We start from the raw sequence: 11907 nt of genomic DNA on the forward strand, positions 1-11907 counted from the left end.
TGCCATGTTCTATCTACCTTCTCCATAACTCTCTGTGGGTCGGACCCCTTGGCTGCCACGTGAACTTTGTCTTATTGCAATAATTGCCATCTCCTGGCATCTGATGATTAAGCACCACCACCTGGCCTCTGTTGTCATGAGTTTTTTTCATCTACAATTAACCTAACTTTATGACAGCTTTTTCTACCATCAGTCCTGGATGGCAGAGGAAGCTGCCACTGAACTTTTGAATGATAGCATAGGCTATCACATTTTCCTTCTAGGAGCCATCCTAATAGAAAATTTACACCATTTCCTGGGGTCCTTAACAGGGTGTTAAACCTATATCTCAGGAAAGTACTCAATAAATTCAATAACCTCTATCTGAGTTTATCCATCCCCACCTTGATCAAGCAACTTCAAAATCCAGTCTTATGTATATTCTCCCTACTCCTGTTGGCACATGCCAGCTATCTCTTGCAGCTTCTTTGGAGTATAGTCCCTTTCCTCCCTTATCAGGCCCAGTGCATCCTCAGCTGGGTTATGCTTAGACTTAGAAACAGAAAGGGGGGTGGTGGTGGGTCATGAGAGGGAACACATGTTACTGTGTGGGGAGAGGCCTCTGCATGGTCTTCCAGCATGAGGCTGGGAGGGTGTTAGCTCTTCATAGGGATGGGGTGTCCCATGTCTACTGGTTCAGATGGTTCAAGGAAGTCTGGGGTATCAAAATCCTTGTGAGTACTCATCTAGAAGACCCCATCCATGCGTTAGGATGCCAGGTTTTCCCAGCCAAGGGTGTTGTCTTGGTTGGGTGTTTAACATTAGTCGAATGTTCAGCCACTTGGACTATTAAGTCCTGGGTTTGGTTCTGAGAGTTCTTGGCCCTCCCCATATAGGAGGTGAGAGCTCTTTTGTATTTAACCAAAGAGGCCTTCTTGGCTTTCACTCCTGGCTTTCAATTGCCCATTACCCTCAGCAGTTCATCAAATCTGTAGGCATATGATCTTCTTAGCCATGTAGTTAATATTCCCTCCCTATATATATGTTTTTATTATTTCAATAGAATATAGGCATTATTTGAAACATATTTATTATTTTTAGGGTATACAACATGATTTAATATACATATACATTGTGAAATAATGACCGTAATCAACTTAATTAACACATGCATCTCCTTGCATAGTTACCTTGTGTGTGTGTGTGTGTGTGTGTGTGTGTGTGTGTGGTGAGAACACTTACTCTCTTAGAACAGACTTGAGGACATGGGGAGGGGGAAGGGTAAGCTAGGACGAAGTGAGAGAGTGGCATTGACATATATACACTACCAAATATAAAATAGATAGCTAGTGGGAAGAAGTCGCATAGCACAGGGAGATCTGCTCAGTGCTTTTTGACCACCTAGAGGGGTGGGATAGGGAGGGGATATGGGGATATATGTATATATATAGCTGATTCACTTTGTTATACAGCAGAAACTAACACAACATTGTAAAGCAATTATACTCCAATAAAAATGCTAAAAAAAAGATTTACTCTCTTAGAAAATTTCAAGTATATAATACAGTGTTATTAACTATACCCACCATGCTCTAAAACTTATTCATCTTATAACTGGAAGTTTGTACGCTTTGACCAACATCTCCCCATTTCCTCTACCCCCTAGCTCCTGGCAACCACCATTCTACTCTCTGTTTCCATGAGCTTGGCTTTTTTAGGTTCCATATATAAGTGAGGTCATGTCAGGCTTACTTCACTTAACATAATGTCCTCTGGTTTCATTCATGTTGTCACAAATGACAGAATTTTCTTCTTTTTAATGGCTAAGTAATATTACATGTATATATATCACATTTTCATTATCCATTGATCAGTTGATGGATATCATTTAGGTTGATTCCATTTCTTGGCTACTGTAAATAATGCTGTGCTGAATATGAAAGTGTAGACATCTCTTCAAGATACTGGTTTCATTTCCTTTGGATATATATCTAGAAGCAGAATTGCTGGATCATATAGCAGTTCTACTTTTTAATTTTCTGAGGAACCTCCATACTGTTTTTCATATTTATATTCCCACCAACAGTGTACAAGGGTACCCTTTTCTCCACACCCTCACAAACACTTATTATCTTTTTGATAATAGTCGTCCTAACAGGTGTGAGCTGATTGTGGTTTTTGACTTGCATTTCCCCGATATTGAGCATCTTTTCATGTACCTATTGTCCATTTGTATGTCTTCTTTGGAAAAATGTCTATTCAGGTCCTTTGTCCATTTTCTAATTGTTTTTTTTTTTTTTGCTATTAAGTTGTATGAGTTCCTTATATAGTTCAGATATAAATCTCTTATCAGATATATGGTTTGCAAATATTTTCTCCCATTCTGTAGGCTGCCTTTTCGTTTTGTTTATTCTTTTCTTTGCTGTACAGAGGCCTTTGTGTTTAATGTAATACCACTTGGTTATTATTTTGCTTTTGTTACCTATGCTTTTGGTGTCATATCCAAAAAATTATTGTCAAAACCAATGTCATAGGGCTTTTTCCCTATGTTTTCTTCTAGGGGTTTTATGGCTTCAGGTCTTACATTTAAGTCTTTAATCCATTTCAAGTTAATTTTTGTGTATGGTGTAAGATAAGGGTTCAATTTTATTCTTTTGTATGTGGTTATCCTGTTTTCACAGTACCATTTATTGAAGAGACTATCCTTTCCCCATTGTGTGCTCTTGGCACCCTTGTCAAAGATTAGTTGGCCGTATATGCATGGGTTTATTTCTGGGTTCTCTATCCTATTCCATTGATCTATGTATCTTTTTTATGCCAACACCATACTGTTTTGATTACTATAGCTTTGTTACATAGCATGAAATCAGGATGTGTGATGCCTTCAGGTTTGCTCTTCTTTCTCAAGATTGCTTTGGCCATTTGGGGGCTTTTGTGGTTCCATATGAATTTTAGGATTGTTTTTTCTCTACTTGTGTGGGACCCTGAAGCAAATAATGCTGACCTAAGTGCTCTGTATCAATCCAAAATGGCTACACCTTTATAGTCCTGCCTCTCTGAGTCACCAGATGCAGGCTGTCTCAGAAAAGGTGTGACCTGGCTGTAAGGTGACTCTCTGTAGCTTGGAAGGAGCTGACAGCTGGAGGCTGTTGCTGACTGAACTCCCCACAGCTAGGCAGAATTTCCTTCCTTGAGGTGGGCTTCTTTGTGTCTACCACAGAGAAGATGAGGAGGATCTGAGTCCTGACTCACTGTGTGGCACTGGACAAAGTACTCTACCTTGCTGAATCTCTATGGAAATACTTCCCTCATGGAGTAGTTATGGGAAGATTAAATGAAGCAGTGCACATATGATATCATTTTGTAAACTCTTAAGGTGTGCCATAAATGTCCACATACAAAAAAAGTCCACATGCAAACTGGGATTCATAGTGTTTTTTTTTCTTTTCTCTGACCTACTTCCACTTCTTTCAGCCACCTAAATTAAGACAAGTGATGCACTGGGTAAAGTTTATGCATTCTTTTCTGTATTGGGGTGTTTAATATCCATTCATGTGAAGATCCATGTTTGATTTAATTTGGATATCCAATAGTGCCTAATACAGAACTTGGCACCCAAAAAATATTTGTTCAGTGGGTGAGTGAATGGGAAGAGTTGTGCCCACTTTTAGAGGAGAAAGAAAATGTTATCAGAAATAAATAATTACCTGGAAAATTAGATTAACAAATAAATCCATAATATTTGGTTTTCATGATATAGCTGCATTAGTAGACCAACAGGTTAGGAAATCCTTTAGTTTGAATATGCCATTACCAATGGGCTGAAAATTTACCATCAGATGAGTCCTGCATGGTCTGAGATAACAGTCACTGGCTTCTTTGTAACAGGCACAAATTATTAGCAGGATTTACCTGGTGGTTCTATAATCTGGTTCATGCAAGTAAGATCTTGTTTGGATAGACAATGCTTCTTGCTATCCTATGAGGATCCTATGTGACCATGTACATAAGAAGCTTTGTAGAGGACTGCGTACATGCTTTCATTTCCATTAATATTATTTTCTGCCCAATCAGTCCCTCCTGGGAAGGTAATTTCAAGCCACTGTCAAGAAGTCCTATCCTTGAGGCCTTGCTCTAAAGTGTCACTTTCTCACTGAAGGCTGGACTTCAAGTAATTTCCTCTTTCTTTCGTACCAAAAAATAAGCTCCTTGATTATCACAGTACAGATATTCAATAATATTTGTTAAATAATTGACTGAATGAAATATTTTTAGAAGGCAATTTTAAAAAGAGGTGTTCATTGCTAAATGGGAGGCCTCATTCTCCCCCACTCTATTAAATATGCTGCTTCCAAGAGGAGAACTGAGCTACTTTATTTTCACTCTAGGCTTTCCCCAAGTTTGGTAGGACTTTATATAGAAACTTTATCTTTTTTATAGTGTGAGTTCAGTTTTATTTATGCTGATATATATGTATATGAAAAGAGAAAGATACATATATATAGGGAGAGAGAGAGAGACAGTCAATCTATGTTATAGTCAATACATTTGTAACTTTTTCTGCTTAAATTTTTCCAGTTAAATTTCCTATACAAAGTCATTGCCAGTTAATGTGCTCATTGATGCATTGATGACATAGAGCTTAAATTACCAAAATACACTTAGAAAGCTATAGTCTTGGACTCCCCTCCCTCTCCAAACTGAATAATTAACAATGTCATAGCTTGCATATATAAATAGTGTTTGAGAAGACAGTCATATCTCAAGTACAAGAATATCCATTCCACCTACTTTGAATTACAATATTTCCATTACTTTGTACAGTGTTTATATATAGATAATAATAGCTTCTTAAATACTCATTGTTTAGTTTAATTATTGTTACCTTTGCAGAACAGTGTGACATTATAGAAATTGTTTTGGTTTTATTTTGGAAAATTTCAAACATACACAGAAGTAGACGGAATAACATCATGAACCCCCATGTACACACATCACTCAGCTTCAATAGTTACCAACATGTGGCCTGACTTGTTGCAAATATATTCCTTCCATTCTTGCTCACTCAATTCCTATTGCACAATTTTAAAGCAAATCCCAGACAGCATATCATTTCACCTATAAATATGTCAGTTTATAGAAACTATTTTGAAAGAAGTATTTGCCATCTCTTTGTTTACTGGTGTGTATAACAATATTAGTCTCCTTGAAGAAGATGTAAAATCAAATATTCTCAGCAAATAGGCTTAAATAATCATTTGGTCCTCAGTGTCCAGAATAATCACACAGTAGGTGTTCAACAAATGTCTGTTTGTGGGTGGAAGGGATAAAGGCTAAAATGTATTCATTCTTCCACTTAATAAACCAGGGCCTGGGAAAATCAAAAAAATATATTCTCAGCAAGGCAGTATTTTAGTCCTGTATTTTTAAAAAGCAGCTTAGGGACTTCCCTGGCGGTCCAGTAGTTAAGACTCCAAGCTTCCACTGCAGGGGGCACGGGTTCGATCCCTGGTCGGGTAACTAAGATCCCACATGCCGTGAGGCCAAAAACAAATTTAAGAAGCAGCTTAAAACAGCACGTATATTTATTATCTCACAGTTTCAGGAATCCAGGCTTGGTTTAGCTGGGCCCTTTGCTTCAGGGTCTCCCACAAGGCTGCAGTCAAAGTGTTGACTGGTGCTGGGGCCTCTTCTGAGACTCAACTAGGGAAGGATCCATTCCTAAAATCTCACGGTTGCTGTCAGGATTCAGTTCCTTGTGGTCTGCTGGACTGAGGGCCGCAGTTCCTTGCTGGCTGCTGGCCAGACACCTCATTTCCTTGTTGCCTAGGCCTCCCTAACATGGCTGCTTGCTTCATCAAAGTATGAAAGCTGAGAAGGCAACAGAGAGTCTGCTAGCGAGACAGAAGTTACCATTTTACATAACATAATCGTGGAAGTGACGTCCTATAACCCCTGCCGCATTCTACTGGTTAAGAGCAAATCACAGCCCACACTGGAGGGGAGACAATTACACAAGGTGTGAATGCCAGGAGACAGGGGTCATCGGGAGCATCTGAAAGCCAACATGTCATACCTCAGACCTAAAGTGTTGTTGATATGATCAAGGTTCAAAACAGCCTTCAGAGCTAGGTCCAATCACTACAGAGCAGGGCTCTATTAAGATTGGCTGTGGCCAAGAGGTGAACTGCGCACAGCAAAAGGTCTCTTAGACAACGTCCACTAATCTGACTAGCTGAACTAACAGATGCTTTCCAGCCTCTGTGGATGTGCTCACTAATGCCTGAGGTGACTGCCTGCGGGAGGGTGGAAAGCTTCCCTCAGGCCAACCCTGGGTGCTCCTGTCTCGTCCATTTGGGTGGTATGCCTTCCACAACTAGGTTCAGTTTGTCCCTGTCTTAGTCCATTCTGGCCGCTATAACGAAACACCAGAGACTGGGTGACTTATACACAATGAACTTTTCCTCACATTTCTGGAGGCTGGAAGTCCAAGATGAATGGGCCAGCATGGTCACATTCTGGTGAAGGCCCCTTTCTAGATTGTGGACTGCCAATTTCTCACTGTGTCCTCACATGGTGAAAGGGGTGAGGGAGTTCTCTGGAGCCCCTTTTATGTGGGCGCTAATTCCATTCATGAGGGCTCTGCCCTCATGACCTAGTCACCTCCCAAAAGCCTCACCTCTTAATACTATCACCCTGGGGGTGAGAATGTCAACATATGAATTTTGGAGGAGGGACACATTCAAACCAAAGCAGTTCCCAAACCTGATAACACCAGTTATTGTAATTATATTATAACTAAACACTACATAAATCGAATAGGTATGACTATAAAAATGTTTTTATAAGAACTAAGTTTAGTCCCGCCCCGCCTCCACCCAGCCCTGGTCCCACCCCGAAAAAAAAAAAAAAAAAACTAAGTTTAATGCTTATAGAAATTACTATTAAGAGACTCAAGTTGCTAAAATATCATTGTCAGTTTGTGGCTGAGATATCTGTAAAGATGAGGAAAAATATGAAAATCTAGAAATATTCTGCTTTCAGATTTCTATACCCATGTCTCTAAGTCCTTTATTCATTTCAAATAAACAGAAACTGGAAATCAGACAGAGCATAAATGTGATATTTAAACAAGAAAGACAAGGAGAAAAAACCCATCAGCATATTCACACATGGGAAAAAAACCTTGGCCTTAAATCAATAGATTGGTGAGCAAGTGTACAGGTTTTAAGGTAGAATAAAATGTGCATGTACCTTTTTTCCTTTTTTTGAATGATTTTGTAGTTAGCATGTATTGATCTCCTATATCAGAACTGGCTGTTGACAGTCTACTTGTGTATCCCATGGGTAAGGGCTCACTTCCCACCTACCCTCTGCTGTGCTCTTCTTCCAGGTGGTACCACCCTTGCTTGAGCCTCTGACTTCGATTTCCCAGCACCCAGTTGTTGGTGTTCCCTGCTGGGTAGCTGACTCCATTCACCCATGGGCTTAGGTGGCTGGAGATCTGGCTGACTGCCATGCAGACCAAGCACCCTGCTTCTATTAAAACAAAGTGAAATGTTTTCTACCAAAGCAGCTTCCTCCCAGACATATGTCTGTGTGCGTGAGGCAGCAGTGACTCTTTATAGTTTATGATGAACCAGTCATAACAAGTCACCATGATCTATTTCAGGCCAGGCCCTCTTCCTTTGACTCACATGGAATCTGAAAGGTTAAAATCTTCTACTGTACATACTACAAGACACTAAAAAAAAACAAGATCTTCACCCTACAGTTAATTTTTTGGTTTATATTTTTCTGATGATAAAAGTAGTACATATTCATTGTGGAAAATCTAGAAAATAGACATGCTCTTTGACCTACCGATTCCATTTCTGAGCATCTATTCTGGCACATGATTTATGATGTGCATGGATGTTTACCGTAGCATTGTCTGTAACAGCAAAATATTGGAAACAACAGAAATGTACATCAAAAGGGAAAGAGTTTGGGCTTCCCTGGTGGCGCAGTGGTTGAGAGTCCGCCTGCCAATGCAGGGGACACAAGTTCATGCCCCGGTCCGGGAAGATCCCACATGCCGTGGAGCAGCTAGGCCCGTGAGCAATGGCCGCTGAGCCTGTGCGTCCGGAGCCTGTTCTCCGCAACGGGAGAGACCACAGCAGTGAGAGGCCCACGTACCGCAGAAAAAGAAAAAAAAAAAAAGGGAAAGAGTTTAATTACAGTATCCCCATGCTTTGGAATCTATGCAGCAGCTTTAAAACATGATGTTAATCTATACGTACTGACATGGAATGGTTTCCAACACATATATTTCCTTAAAATTATTTGTATCTTTATCACAACCAGACATTGCTTTTCCTGTTGAAGAGGCTATCTGATTTGTTTTAGTAAAATACAGAACTAGAGAGACAGTTTTGACTAGGAAAGCTTACAGAGTAAACACCATCCCTCTCTGTGACTGGTAGATATTTTCTCTTTATCCGTATAGCTTCCATTTACTGCTTTTTTTTTTTTTGCAGGGGTAGACATAGGTGTTCTATTTTAAATTTTATCAAAGTATTCAATAACACAAGCATAAGGTTAAAAATATGAAATAGTACAGGTTTTTAATGAAATGCAATAGTTCCCTGTCCCACTCTTCTCCATTTAATACATACTTCCTAGAAGCAACTATTTTTAACCATTACTCTTTTTAATTCTTCTGGTGGTCACCCACTAAATGCTAAATAGCACACATATCATTTAAAAAATTCAAATTTTGCCCAAAATACTTATAATGCAAAACAGTCTCCTGACACATGACCTCTATTTCTACTCCTCCAGAAGTAATCAATTTGTTGTCCTTTTTCCGATTTTATTTAATAAGGTAATATATTCACATAATTCAAAAATCAGAAGTACTTAAAAAGGTACACATTGAGAAGTCCCACTCCCTCTCCCTTCCACCCCCTTTTTATCTGGTTCTTTTATACTATTCCAGTATTTATGAAATATATATTCTATTGTCCTTTGGTACCCAAAAGTATCGCACTCAAAAAAAACCCACAGAAAACAAACAAAAACAAAAGTATCATACACTAAACACTGTCCTGCATTTTGTTTGTTTGTTTGTTTCTTTCTTTCTTTCTTTCTTTCTTTGGAGCAGAGAAAGTTTTATTGCAGGGCCAAGCAAGGAGAATGGGTGGCTCGTGCTCAAAAAAACACGAACTCTCCTGCACTTTGTTTCTTAATATTTGACAACACATCTTTTCATATCAGTACATAGACAGCTTCCTTTTTTTATATATAAATTTATTTATTTTATTTTATTTTTGGCTGCGTTGGATCTTTGTTGCTGCACGCGGACTTTCTTTAGTTGTGGCTAGCAGGGACTACTCTTCATTGTGGTGCATGCACTTCTCAGTGCAGTGGCTTCTCTTGTTGAAGAGCATGAGATCTAGGCACGCAGGCCCAGTAGTTGTGGCTTGTGGGCTCTGGAGCGCAGGCTCAGTAGTTGTGGTGCATGGGTTTAGTTGCTCCACAGCATGTGGGATCTTCCCGGACCAGGGATCGAACCCTTGTCCCCTGCATTGGCAGGTGGATTCTTAACCACTGCACCACCAGGGACAGCTTCCTTATTTTTTAACAGCTGTATAATATTGCATTCGGTAGATGCACCATAATTTAACCAGGCCCTTACTGATGGACACTTGGACTGTTTTCGTTCTTTTAATTGATTTAGAATGTTTTGAGTATAAGACCATAAGACCTGGAAACTTTGGGAATATGACTTTGGCCATTTACTTTACAAATTGCTTTCAGGAAGAGATAAGGGGAGTAAGGAACTCCCAGCAGAAGTTAACCAGCTACCTTTTACAGCTGAGCACAATCTAAGATTTCTCCCATAAACCTTTTCAAGAGTAGTTTTGAGACCCATGGGAAAGGCAGGCCCTCGCCCTTGAAACCATTTCCACTAAGATCAGGAACAAGACAAGTTTGCCCACTCTCACCACTATTATTCAACATTGTTTTGGAAGTTTTAGCCACAACAATCAGAGAAGAAAAAGAAATAAAAGGAATCCAAATCGGAAAAGAAGAAGTAAAGCTGCCACTGTTTGCAGATGACATGATAGTATACATAGAGAATCCTAAAGATGCTACCAGAAAACTACTAGAGCTAATCAATGAATTTGGTAAAGTAGCAGGATACAAAATTAATGCACAGAAATCTGTTGCATTCCTACATAATAATGATGAAAAATCTGAAAGAGAAATTAAGGAAACACTCTCATTTATCATTGCAACAAAAAGAATAAAATACCTAGGAATAAACCTACCTAAGGAGACAAAAGACCTGTATGCAGAAAACTATAAGACACTGATGAAAGGAATTAAAGATGATACAAACAGATGGAGAGATATACCATGTTCTTGATTGTAAGAATCAACATTGTGAAAATGACTATACTACCTAAAGCAATCTACAGATTCCATGCAATCCCTATCAAACTACCACTGACATTTTTCACAGAACTAGAACAAAAAATTTCACAATTTGTATGGAAACACAAAAGACCCTGAATAGCCAAAGCAATCTTGAGAAAGAAAAATGGAGCTGGAGGAATCAGGTTCCCAGACTTCAGACTATACTACAGAGCTACAGTAATCAAGACAGTATGGTACTGGCACAAAAACAGAAATATAGATCAATGGAACAGGATAGAGAACCCAGAGATAAACCCACGCACATATGGTCACCTTATTTTTTTTTCTTTTGCGGTATGTGGGCCTCTCACTGTTGTGTCCTCTCCCGTTGTGGAGCACAGGCTCCAGACGCGCAGGCTCAGCGGCCATTGCTCACGGGCCTAGCCGCTCTGCGGCATGTGGAATCTTCCCGGACCGGGGCATGAACCCGTGTCCCCTACATCAGCAGGTGGACTCTCAACCACTGCACCACCAGGGAAGCCCCTGGTCACCTTATTTTTGATAAAGGAGGCAAGACTATACAGTGGAGAAAAGACAGCCTCTTCAATAAATGGTCCTGGGAAAACTGGACAGCTACATGTAAAAGAATGAAATTAGAACACTCCCTAACACCATACACAAAAATAAACTCAAAATGGATTAAAGACCTAAATGTAAGGCTAGACACTATCAAACTCTCAGAGGAAAACATAGGCAGAACACTCTATGACATAAATCACAGCAAGATCCTTTTTGACCCACCTACTAGGAAATGGAAATAAAAACAAAAATAAACAAATGGGACCTAATGAAACTTGAAAGCTTTTGCACAGCAAAGGAAACCGTAAAGAAGACGAAAAGACAAACCTCCGAATGGGAGAAAATATTTGCCAATGAAGCAACTGACAAAGGATTAATCTCCAAAATTTGCAAGCAGCTCATGAAGCTCAATATCAAAAAAACAAACAACCCAATCCAAAAATGGGCAGAAGACCTACATAGACATTTCTCCAAAGATATACAGATTCCCACAAACACATGAAGGAATGCTCAACATCATTAATCATTAGAGAAATGCAAATCAAATCTACAATGAAAAAAAAAGGAAAAACAAAACAAAAAAAATCTACAATGAAGTATCACCTCACACCAGTCAGAATGGCCATGATCAAAAAATCTACAAACGGTAAATGCTGGAGTGGGTGTGGAGAAAAGGGAACCCTCTTGCACTGTTGGTGGGAAGGTAAATTGATACAGCCAGTATGGAGAAAACTATGGCGGTTCCTTAAAAACTAAAAATAGAATTACCATATGACCCAGCAATCCCACTACTGGGCATATACCCTGAGAAAACCATAATTCAAAAAGAGTCATGTACCACAACGTTCATTGCAACTCTATTTACAATAGCCAGGACATGGAAGCAACCTAAGTGTCCATCGACAGATGAATGGATAAAGAAGATGTGGCACATATATACAATGA

The sequence above is a fragment of the Stenella coeruleoalba genome, assembly GCF_951394435.1.
Source record: "Stenella coeruleoalba genome assembly, chromosome: X".
NCBI lineage: Eukaryota > Metazoa > Chordata > Mammalia > Artiodactyla > Delphinidae > Stenella > Stenella coeruleoalba.